The sequence below is a fragment of the Macaca thibetana genome, chromosome 10 (assembly GCF_024542745.1).
Source record: "Macaca thibetana thibetana isolate TM-01 chromosome 10, ASM2454274v1, whole genome shotgun sequence".
Taxonomy (NCBI): Eukaryota; Metazoa; Chordata; class Mammalia; order Primates; family Cercopithecidae; genus Macaca; species Macaca thibetana.
Window position 1 is genome coordinate 86,271,410 of NC_065587.1, and position 12,224 is coordinate 86,283,633.

General features: G+C 43.7%; 1 protein-coding gene and 1 long non-coding RNA gene across 16 annotated transcripts in view; one reads left to right on the forward strand and one right to left on the reverse strand.

Annotated features, from left to right (window-relative positions):
- The window catches only part of DSTN (destrin, actin depolymerizing factor), a 1,228,633-nt gene that overhangs the window by 1,176,761 nt on the left and 39,648 nt on the right, over nucleotides 1-12,224 (forward strand). The window lies entirely within an intron of this gene.
- LOC126929209 (uncharacterized) overlaps nucleotides 1-12,224 on the reverse strand; it is a 30,741-nt gene that overhangs the window by 14,375 nt on the left and 4,142 nt on the right. For 2 of the 4 annotated variants that reach the window (XR_007717095.1, XR_007717096.1), the window contains exons 2-3: nucleotides 8,773-8,894; nucleotides 6,153-6,375 (exon numbers count right to left, since the gene is read on the reverse strand). This is a non-coding gene — a long non-coding RNA (uncharacterized LOC126929209). Of the gene's footprint in view, nucleotides 1-2,686; nucleotides 4,510-6,151; nucleotides 6,376-8,772; nucleotides 8,895-12,224 lie in introns of those variants that run through there. The other 2 variants (XR_007717097.1, XR_007717094.1) reach the window with 2 other exon arrangements.

Genomic DNA, 12,224 nt, shown 5'->3' on the forward strand with positions numbered 1-12,224 from the left:
GCAGTAGTTCCAGAGAACACACCTCAAGCTCAAGCAGAATGTATCATAGAAGGCCACAATGGTTTGGCATTAGCAAATCCATTAATATAATTTACTACATTAACAAGTTAAAGGAGGGGAACGCCTAGTTAATGAAACTAAATACCCACCACTGATGAAAGCTCTTACAAAAATAAGACAAGAAATTTATTTGACATATTAAAGGATATCTGCCAGAAGCCTAACAGAAAAAGCAGAAGAGATGATGGCATATTAGAAGCTTTTCCACTAAAGTCAGGAACAAGATAAGGATCACCACCAGTCAGCATTAGGCTTCCAAACCTAACCCATGCAATGACAAGAATTAGAAATTAGTTATAAAAATTAGAAACAAAGAAATAGAACTCTATATATCTCATTCTCAAAACGTCTAAGAAAATTAAGTGGGTAAGTATTAGAATGAATGAGGGCTCAGTAAGATGACTGGTTATAAGACTAATAAAAATTAAATGTTTATCTTTAATAAACAACAATGAATTATAAAATACAAGTAATTAAAATCACAAAATACCTTGAAATAATCCAATTAAGCCATGCATAGACTCTACATGAAGAAAAGTAGACTAGGTGCAGTGGCTCATGCCTGTAATCCCAGCACTTTGGGAGGCTGAGGTGGGAGAATCACATTAGCCCAGGAGTTCGGAACCAGCCTGGGCAACAACAAAGTGAGACCCTGTCTCTACAAAAAATAAAACAAATTAGCCAGGCATGGTGGTGCACGCCTGTGGTCCCAGCTACATGAGAGGCTGTGGCAGGAGGATCACTTGAGGCTGCAGTGAACAGTGTTCATGCCGTTGTGCTCCAGCCTGGGTGACAGAGTGAGATACTGTCTAAAAAAAAAAAAAAACTAACAAAACAAACACAGTACAAAGTTTTACTGAGAGTCACAAAGGAATGCCTAAACAATTACAAAAACATGGCCGGTCATGGTTCATGCCTGTAATCGCAGCACTGTAGGCGGCCGAGGCGGGCAGATCACCTGAGGTCAGGAGTTGGAGACCAGCCTGACCAACATTGTGAAGCCCTGTCTCTACTAAAAATAGAAAAATTAGCCAGGCATGGTGGCCCACCCCAGTAATCCCAGCTACTTGGGAGGCTGAGGCATGAGAATCGCTTGAACCTGGGAGGCAGAGGTTGCAGTGAGCTGAGATAGTGCCACTGCACTCCAGCCTGGGCGACAGACGAGACAGAACCCTGTCTCAAAAATAAAATAAAATAAACAAACAAAACAACAATAATTACAGAAACATGTCATGTTCACAGGTGAAAAGAATCAATATAGTAAAGATAATGGATTCCCACAAATTGATGATTAAAAACAGTGCAATACCAATCAAATACCACCACGATTTTAAAATAGAACTTCACAAGAAGATTGCAAAATTCATATGAAAGAGAACATGTATAAGGATAACTAAGGACAATTTTTACAAGAAGAACAAGGGCCCATCAAATATTTAAAATATACAATAAAGCCAGAGTAATGAAAAAGGTGATATTTGTATAAGAACGAAGAAATCAGTGGAAAGAATAGAGCAAGCAATAGACCCATGTTGGTCCTTCCTTCATGGGAATGGAACAGATGGCAAAAATGACATTTTATACCCATGGGAAAGGATAGGCTAGTTAGACAAAAAGTTTTGGGGAAAATGGATACGTTTTTGAGAAAAAATAAAGTTAAGTATCTCACAATATATAAAACTAATCCGGCCGGGCGCGGTGGCTCAAGCCTGTAATCCCAGCACTTTGGGAGGCCGAGGCGGGCGGATCACAAGGTCAGGAGATCGAGACCACAGTGAAACCCCGTCTCTACTAAAAATACAAAAAATTAGCCGGGCGCGGTGGCGGGCGCCTGTAGTCCCAGCTACTCAGGAGGCTGAGGCAGGAGAATGGCGTGAACCCAGGAGGCGGAGCTTGCAGTGAGCCGAGATCGCGCCACTGCACTCCAGCCTGGGCAACAGCGTCAGACTCCGTCTCAAAAAAAAAAAAAAAAAAAAAAAAAAAAAAAAAAAAAAAAAAAAAAAAAACTAATCCCAGATGAAATCTTGGTGGTAGAAAGGCTTTCTTAAGCAAAATTTAAAATGCAATAATCAGCTGGGTGCAGTGGTTCATGCCTGTAATCCCAGCACTTTGGGAGGCCGAGGCGGGAGGATTGCTTGAACCCAGGAGTTTGAGACCAGCCTGGGCAACACAGCAAGACTCTACAAAAAAATGCAAAAGTTAGCTGGGCATGGCGGTGTGTGCCTATAGTCCCAGTTACTTGGGAGGCTGAGGTGGGAGAATCTCTTGAACCTAGGAGTTTGAGGATGCAGTGAGTTATGATCACACCACTGCACTCCAGCTTGGGTGACAGAGTGAGAGCCTGTCTCCAGAAAGAAAAAATTAAAAAAAAAAAAAAAATCACAGGAACACAAAACTATCTATTAATATCTATTGATCTATCTATCTAGCATGTGTGTGTAAACAAGCAAAACCTGGAAGGACAGACTTTGTTCTGTACATTTGAAACCAGTAGTAGAGCTTAAATTTGGTGAGGAGGGAAAGAATTGCAGGGGAGTGAAGGTGACATTTTTCTACACAGAGTTTTTGTTTTAATAAGAAGACATTCCAAGATAATTTATATAATTAAATTTTTAAATGACTTCTTTATTATTATATAAATATGTGGCAGGAAAATTAATAGGGAACATTTATTTTCTTTCTTAGACATTTTCAGCATTTTTTCCCCTGATAAATCTGTATTTTTTAGTAGCCAGAAAAAATGCACCAAAGTGGTTTCCATTCTGAAATTATTTTTAATGGTGTTTGGCTCAACCAGCAGAATGATCCAGGCCCATCCGTGTCCTGGCCCAGGGCCCAGGCTCTCTCCCTGGCAGCCAGCGAGGTGTTCTTGCCAGAGCTATCCCAACTGCTGCCTCCCTGGCTGCCAGCATCACCTTGGCTACCTGCAGAGACACTCCTGCCACTGCCTCGTTGGTGGGGAGAGCTCCCTCCTGTTGCAATGCTGATTAATATAAGATGAGTGGAAAAGCAAATGGAGGGCAAATACAGAGGGCCAGGCCGTGCAAAGGAGAAGTCTGTTTCTGCAGCATTGATAACAGGTCCCACGTCAATCTCTCTGAATAATCTGGCCCTCGCAGTTTCTCTTTGGAGAAATTTGAGATACGTTTCCCAGCAGCTGGGTCAAAGGGCCTTTGGATGCAGCGTCTCACTGCATATCCTTTCCCACCTGCACTGGTGTTGCAGACCATGCGGGGCACCTCATCTCTCCCCTACCTCCAGGGGTCTTCTCTGCAGAAGCTTACAGAATGGCTTTAGCTTTCTCTGCCCTCTATGTCCCCTACAACGTATTCTAGTAACTCAGTCCTGGGCCCTCCTGGCTCAAGGGAAGTCCATATGTCCATGAGTGGTTGCAGGAGGGTCGACCCAGCAGACTCACTGAATCACCTTTTCAGATTTGGTGCCTTCTTCCAGGTCTCTTGTCTGGGACCTTCATGCGCCTAAAAGTCTCTTTTGCTGTTTTATTTGAAGCATAGAATTGTAGCCTGAGTCTTTCCTCAGTTTATTTTGTGGTAGATCCTCCTTACCAAGTGTTTATCGTGGTTCCAGTGTATGTGTTGGGGGAGGGGGGTGATTCTAAAGAACACTGCTTGTGAGTCACGCTGCTCTGTTAATAAACCTGTTATGCAGGAAAACCCAGCTGAAAGGCAGATCTGAGTTGCTCACTCCCAGCTGTCAGTAAGTGGATACAATGGCCTTTTCATTGGGTATGAATTTTAGTCTATTATATTTTCTTTAGAAACTAAAATCAGCTGATGAGAAGTTAAAGTAATGCTGAGTTTGTTTCATAAGAAATAAAAACTCGAATCAGGAGGACCGCAGCCATTATTTGTGGCTCACATTCTCTAAATTTCATCTGAAAAGTTGATATTCCAGATTCCTTACATCTCTCCAAGATGCCTAACATCTTATACACACAAAGATGGGGGTTTTTACTCAGCAAGAAAAATATTTATTTTCCCTTTTTTTTTTTTGAGGAGAAAAATACTTATCTTTTCAACCTCATTAATTTTTATGATGGGTAAAATTTTTTCATTATATTAGTCAAAAAGACTCTGGACTGAATAAATTATAGCACCCAAACCATTTAAAATGGCTTCCTGGCTGGGAAGACACTGCAGTCATCTCAGGGAAGTTTCTGGTCTTGGGAAAAACAAATGACCATTCAACAAGGGAAACTCAAGAATCCAGGCCTTCCGCGCTGCTCTTTTTTCTCTGAAAGCTTTTGGAAGTGGAGCCACACTTTATTTACCGAATATGCACTTCTTGTTTCTTGTAACCATGGTGCTCTAGTTGAGTGCGTCTTATGTCAGACTACTGCTGAGCCAATATTTATCATTTTAGAAATTTCCATGAGTCATAAAACAAACCTGCAACCCTCTTGCTGTACCGTCTATGGGTGTTTCTTTCCTAGAGTTGTTTAAAGTAAAAAGAAAAAATGCTGAACCTAGAATCCAACACTTGACATTTATCAGAACACTGATATACTTTCTCCTGCGTGGAGGCTGCTTCTCTGAAATTTCAAAAACCATTCAGCTCACATCCAAGGTGTGCTGCCTGCTGCCTGAGGTGCCCTGCCCACCCAGGACTCCAAAACCCTCTCCAGAGGGCCAGGTCTGGGCTGAGAAAGGAAGCTTTAGAGGTTTGCAGAGAGGAAGTGACTCACTGGCTCAAGGGGTGGGAGGGAAGGCTTTCCACAGGATACAGAATAAAAATGAGCAAGCAATTCCTTCCACCTCCAGCGTGGAAATTTTTACTAGGGGACCACCACTTAATGACTGGGCCTGAATTTAGTGACCACTCACCTCCACTCCCACTTCCAAAAAGAAAAGTAAAGAAAAAGAAAAAAAAAAAAAAAAAAAAAAGCAGGACCAATTGCAACATGTGACGTGTTTGCCTCATTTACAAGTAAGGATGTTGAAGCTAATGCTGTTTGCTCCCTTTGTGTCAATCAGCTCCCTTTACACAGACATGGATAGTTGGGAGAACCACATTAAGTCTACGATCTAGAAAACTACAGCAACTTATTGCTTTTGCCATTAGAACAAAACAAAACAAAACAAAAAAACAACCCTCTAGAGCCCTGTTTTGTCTAGAGCCCAAGGCCTAGAGTTTATAAATCAAAATTTAAGAGCCTGCCTTAGTATTACTAGAACAGGATACTTCACAAATTGCTAAGACTGTGCCAGGCACTCAGTATCTCTTCTGTGGAGTTCAAGCATCACCTTTTAGAGCTCTAAACTAAAGGCGTCAAATTAGTCAACATCTTGAGTTTACAGGTGAACCAGTAAACCAGTATTGGTCCATGGCCTGTTAGGAATTCGGCGAGTGAGCATGACCACCTGAGCTCCATCTCCTGTCAGATCAGTGGTGGCATTAGATTCTCACAGGACTGGGAACCCTATCGTGAACTGCTCATGCAATGGATCTAGGTTGCACGCTCCTTGTAAGAATCTAATGCCAGATGATCTGACATGGAACAGTTTCATCCTGAAACCACCACGCCCCCACCATCCCCCTGCCGCCCGTCTGTGGAAATATTGTCTTCCACAAAACCAGTCCCTGATGCCAAAAATGTTGGGGAACTCTGATCTAGAGTTGAAGACCTCACCGAAGGGCTGGTAATGGAAACACTGGAGCAAAACAGTTACAGTAAAAGGCACTCAAATTTCAAATCATGACCATTGGCCTTTGGCTATCTGTTTTTGGTGTTTGTTTTCCTTGAATACAACTCAGAGTTCCCTCATCAGGAAGAGCTGGCTTTCTTTGGCTGAACCATCATTTGACATCCCTCCTCCTACCCCCAAGAAGACAGGAAAATTAGGAAGTAAGCCAGAGCAGATCCCAAAAAAATAAAAAAACAAAAAGGAAACCCATTACATATCTACATCTATCTTATGTATCTTGGTCCATAGGGTCTAATTTTTTTTTGGTAGGAACATCAGGCATGCTCTTCCTCCAAATATCCAACTTTGAATAAACTCTCTAGCCATCTCTTCTATATTCATATTCGCCAACATAAGTGAGGAATGATGTCATTAACAAATACTCACTTCCTTCCTCTGTGGATGCTCCACTCATCAAAGATCCAGTAACATCTCCCAGGTGTGATCTGCTGCACCAGGTAGGATCCTGAGAATTCCCAAGGGAACCTGGGCCAAGTTTATCTTGGCATTTCTGTTTTCACTTGTGATCTCCTTATTCATCTTCATATTCCTGGTAGCTAACACGGCCACAGCTGGCACACAGTAGGACTTCAGGAAACATCCGTCAAATCTAAATGAAAAAATGTTCAATTAGATTTGACTGTGGCTTCCCATTGTGAATATAAATAAGATGTCCACCTGCATGTGTTGGTATCACCTCCATATCCCAGCAGGGCTTCAGCACTGCCCTGACATTACCTGGCAGCCTCTGGGGTGGGCCCTTTACTGGTTCTGAGTTTTTCCTGCCTTGCAGTAGCAGTGGGTGAGGCAGAAGTCTGCAGAGAATAATGGGATGAGTTGGGGAAAAATGAGTCCCAACCAGAGAGCTTGCCACGACCAGCCCATTGCTGTCTGTGACATGCTTTTTCCTCCTCTGACTGTCACTTTCCTCCCTTTCTTAACCACCATGTGAACCAGTCCTTTCATTGTTTCTAAAGTGACTTATTCTGAGCTTTTAGAAAAGCTCTCTTGTTTTTACATGTTAAGGTTTAGAGTGAAATTTCTAGTCTTTTCATTCCTATCCTTCATGATTTTATGACTTGTGATTACACTCAATCCTACATGCTGAAGAGTCTGAACTCATTTCATCTTTAAAAAAATACTCCATTTCCTTGTTTGCCTCTTTCTGAATATTTTGTGGTTCATTTTTCTTTCTCCGGAAGTACAACAACCAGATCAGAAGTGTAAAAAGAATGTATCATGGAGGCTGGAGCAGTGGCTCACGCCTGTAATCCCAGCACTTTGGGAGGCCAAGGCAGGCGGACCATGAAGTGAGGAGATAGAAGCCATCCTGGCTAACATAGTGAAACCCCCCCGTCTGTACTAAAAATACAAAAAAATTAGCCGGGCACGGTGGCAGGTGCCTGTAATCCCAGCTGCTTGAGAGGCTGAGGCAGGAGAATCGCTTCTACCCGGGAGGTAGAGGTTGCAGTGAGCCAAGATCGCACCACTGCACTCTAGCCTGGGCAACAGAGCGAGACTCTGCCTCCAAAAAAAAAAAAAAAAAGAATGTATCATGCTTATGAAAAATTGAAGACAACTTGGAGAGATCCCCAGGATATAGTGCTGAATGAATGAATAAAAACAAGCTGCAGTCCTGCATGTATTGCTCAGACCATTCGTATTTCATAAAATGCTCTATATTATAAAGTTCTGGAAGGTTCCATGTTGATGAGAGGTGTGATGCCCACTGTGACCTTGATGTGTGTATGTGTATGTAAGGAACTATGGAACTATGGGACTGTTCATTTATCCTTGCACTGGATTTGCTTTTTAGAACATTTCCCAAAAACTTTCCTGAAATATTTAACATATTAGATGGGCTTCAGGGCAGTTCACGAGCTCCCTAAGATTATAGGCCAAACTTTGTGAGTAGAAACAAATGTCCGTCTTTCTAGAGAGAGGGTTTATACTTTTGTGTTTTTTTGTTTTGTTTTGTGTGTGTGTGTTTTGTTTTTGAGACGGAGTCTCTCACTGTCACCCAGGCTGGAGTGTAATGGTGCGATCTCGGCTCACTGCAACCTCCGCCTCCTGGGTTCACGCGATTTTCCTGCCTCAGCTTCCCAAGTAGCTGGGATTACAAGTGCACACTACCACATCAGGCTAATTTTTTGTATTTTTAGTAGAGACAGGGTTTCACTATATTGGCCAGGCTGGTCTCGAACTCCTGACCTCGTGATCTATCCACCTTGGTCTCCCAAAGTGCTGGGATTACAGGCATGAACCACCACACCCAGAGGATTTATAAGAATCCCAGGCCGGGAGCGGTGGCTCATGCCTGTAATCCCAGCACTTTGGGAGGCCAAGGCAGGCGGGTCACAAGGTCAGGAGTTTGAGACCAGCCTGGCCAGCACAGCGAAATCGCATCTCTACTAAAAAATACAAAAACTTAGCCAGGTGTGGTGGTGCGTGCCTGTAATCCCAGCTGCTTGGGAGGCTGAGGCAGGAGAATTGCTTGAGCCCAGGAGGCGGAGGTTGCAGTGAGCCGAGATTGCGCCACTGTACTCCAGCCTGGGTAACAGAGTGAGAGTCTGTCTCAAACAAACAAACAAAGAATCCCAAAGGGAATATATATGGCCCAAGAGAGACTAAGAACCACTGGTTGAGATAATTGTACCACTTTATACTCTGTTTCTCATGGTTTAACTCAAGAAGCATGCTATTATCTGAAAAACATATATAATTGGTCAATCTTTAATGTTATAAAATAGTGGCATATGACTTTCATTCTACCATAAAGACTAATAATCAATAATGTTACCATGTGGTACTGTATCCTTCCCACGAATATACTTAAATATATTTAGCCTTTTCCTAAAATAGATGCCAGGGCCCTTGGGGCTGTCTGATCCATCAGCACCAGGCTATGGGCAGTAAGGAATGTTCAGAATGTATTTTCTACAGCTTCTATTTCTTTTGCTTTGCCAATTAACCTCATCTGTGGTGGTAAGCAAGTAACAAGACATACCTCATTTCTCTTGTTCAGCCTCACTCACAGGTGCTGTGTCATGTGGCCTGATGGTAAAGGGCTTGGGATCAGATCCTGAACTCCTCTGGGCTCCCAAGGAAAGTCTCTTCACCTTACCCCATCTGTGGGATGAGGCCAGTGATAATATCTACCTGTGGCAGTCACTACTGGTTATCTCCCAATATCCATTTTCCCCTTCTTCCTTAGTAAAGGAACAACAATGTCTTAGCCGAGCACACTGCGAGTTAGAGAACAGACCGTGTTTCCCAGCTTCCCTTGCAGCCATATGACTAAGTTCCGGTCAATGAAACAAAAGGAGAAATCCTATAGAGTACAGGGTATGTGGTCTAGAAATATGGTATAAAAGTTTCTATGGTATAAGTTTCTGGAACCCTCCCTTCCTCCCTCCCTCCCTTCTTTCCTTCCTCTGGAACCGTTCCTTCCTTCCTTCCTTCCCTCCCTCCCTCCCTTCCCTCCTTCCCTCCCTCCCTCCCTCCCTTCCTCCCTCTGGAACCCTTCCCTCCCTCCCTCCCTCTGGCACCCCTCCCTCCCTCCCTTCCTTCCTTCCTCTGGAACCCTTCCCTCCCTCCCTCCCTCCCTTCCTTCCTTCCTCTGGAACCCTTCCCTCCCTTCCTCCCTTCTTTCCTTCCTTCCTTCCTTCCCTCCCTTCCTCTGGAACCCTTCTCTCTCTTTCTCTCTCTCTCTTTCTGACAGAGTCTCGTTCTGTTGCCTCCCAGGTCAAGCAATTCTCCTGCCTCAGCCTCCTGAGTAGCTAGGACTACAGGCACATGCCTGGCTTATTTTTGTATTTTTACTAGATACAGAGTTTCACCATGTTGGACAGGCTGGTCTTGAACTTCTGACCTCAGGTGATCTACCCTCCTCAGCCTCCCAAAGTGCTGGAATGATAGGTGTGAGTCATCCCCCGCCCCCCGCCAGTTTCTGGGATCTTTCTATAAAAAAGGGGATGCTTATGCTGGGCAACATAGGGAGATCTTGTTTCCACACACAAAACATTTAAAAATTAGCTGGGTGCAGTGGTGTGCGCCTGTGGTCCTAGCTACTTGAGAGGCTGAGGTGGGAAGATTGCTTGAGCCTGGGAGGTTGAGGCTGAAGTGAGCTGTGATCGTGCCACTGTACTCCAGCCTGGGTGATAGAGTGAGAATCTGCCTCAAAAAAAAAAAAAAAGGATGCCCTTCTTTATCTTTTTTTCCTCCTTCTTACTGCCTAAAATGTGGAAGTAATAGCTGGTATTCTAGCAGTCATCCTGGACTATGAGGTAACCTTAGGAAGACAATCTATGCACAACAAAGCAACAGTATAGAAATTGGGGCCAGGTGTGGTGGCTCATGCCTGTAATTCCAGTGTTTTGGGAGGCGGAGGCAAGAGGATCATTTGAGTCCAAGAGTTCCAGACCTGGCTGGGCAACGTGGCAAGACTCTGTCTTTACATACACAGACACACACACACACAAATTAGCTGGGCGTGGTGGTGGTGTGAGCTTGTGGTCCCAGCTACTCAAGATTGGAGGACTGCTTGAGCCCAGGAGGTCAAGGCTGCAATGAGCCGTGTTTGTACAACTGCACTCCAGCCTGGGTGAGAGTGAGACCCCGGCTAAGAAAAAAAAAAAAAGAAAGAAAGAAATTGGGTTTTTACCACCACCAAGTCAATATAACAAATCTGAATTGTTTGCCTCTGTACTTCTTTTATGTGTGAAGTAAACCATGTACACATACACACAAATGTAATAAAGCCTTAAGCCACTATTTTGTCTTTGTTACTTATAACCAAACACAACCCTTACTAAACTACCACTTCTTTGATTCATTTAAACTATTGCTGCTACTGCTTTTTTTTTTTTCTTTTTTTTTGAGATGGAGTCTCGCTCTGTCGCCCAGGCTGGAGTGCAGTGGCACGCTCTCCACTCACTGCAAGCTCCGCTTCCCAGGTTCACGCCATTCTCCTGCCTCAGCCTTCTGAGTAGCTGGCACTACAGGCACCCGCCACCATGCCCGGCTAATTTTTGGTATTTTTAGTAGAGACCGGGTTTCACCATGTTAGCCAGGATGGTCTCGATCTCTTGACCTCGTGATCCGCCTGCCTCGGCCTCCCAAAGTGCTGGGATTACAGGCGTGAGCCACCGTGCCTGGTCTTTTTTTTTTTTTTTATTGAGAAAGAGTCTTGCTCTGTCACCCTAGAGTGCAGTGGCGTGATCTAGGCTCACGGCAACCTCTGCCTCCGTGGATCAAGCGATTCTCCTGCCTCAGCCTCCTAAGTAGCTGGGATTACAGGCACCCACCACCGCGCCCAGCTAATTTTTGTATTTTTAGTAGAGACGGGGTTTCACCACGTTAGTCAGGCTGATCCCGAACTCCTGACCTTAGGTGATCCGCCCATCTCGGCCTCCCAAAGTGCTGGGATTACAGGTGTGAGCCACCGTGCCAGGCAAAATGCACAAATCTTAAGTTTTGACAAATGTATATACCCATGTAACTTGTTGTTGTTGTTGTTGAGATAGTCTCACTCTGCTGCCCAGGCTGCAGTGCAGTGGTGTGATCTTGGCTCACTGCACCCTCTGCCTCCTATATACCCATGTAACTTGAACCCCTAACAAATTTAAAAAAAAAATGACGATCACCCCTGAAAATTCTGTCAGGCCCCTCTGTAGTCAATCTCCACTCCCACCCTATTTAACAACTATTCTGATTTTTTTCACTATAGTTTTGCCTGTTCTAAAATTCCTCAAACTTTTAATAAACTGTCAGTGGAGACTAAGCAGATATTCTCAACTACTGTAGGAGGGATATAAATTGGTATATCCTTTTTAGAAGGCTATCTGGCAGTATGTAATTAGTAAAATAAAATTTATGCATTCCTTTTGACTTAGTAATTTTATGGGAGGAATTTTCTGAGAGGTCTACCAGTTCATGTATGCAAAGAAGGCAGTCCCAAAGCTGTTCACTGAAGCATTGTTTGTGAAAGCAAAGGATTGGAAATAACCTAAATGCCCATCAGTAGGGGAAAAGTTAAATGAATGAACAGTCACACCTTGCAGCAATTATAAGAAATGATTTACTGATATGGCAAGATCGCCAGGACAATCATTAAATGCAGAAAAGCAAGTTACAAGATGCTACATACCCAACATAAAACCATTACACAGAACACCAATAAAAACAAAACAAAACACAAAACATATGCCCAAGGTGTATTTCTGTTAGTCCATACCCCAAACTGACATCAGTGGTTACCTCTGAGGAGAGGACTAGGATTATGGGAAAGGAGAGAAGGTGCTCAACGGGTTTTTCCTTTGTTGTATTGTTTGAATCTTTTACAATAAAACTACACACGTGTCTTAGAAGATGAAGTTATTTTTAAAAAAGACTACTGATGGCCGGGCATGGTGGCGGGTGCCTATAATCCCAGCACTATGGGAGGCCGAGGCGGGCGGA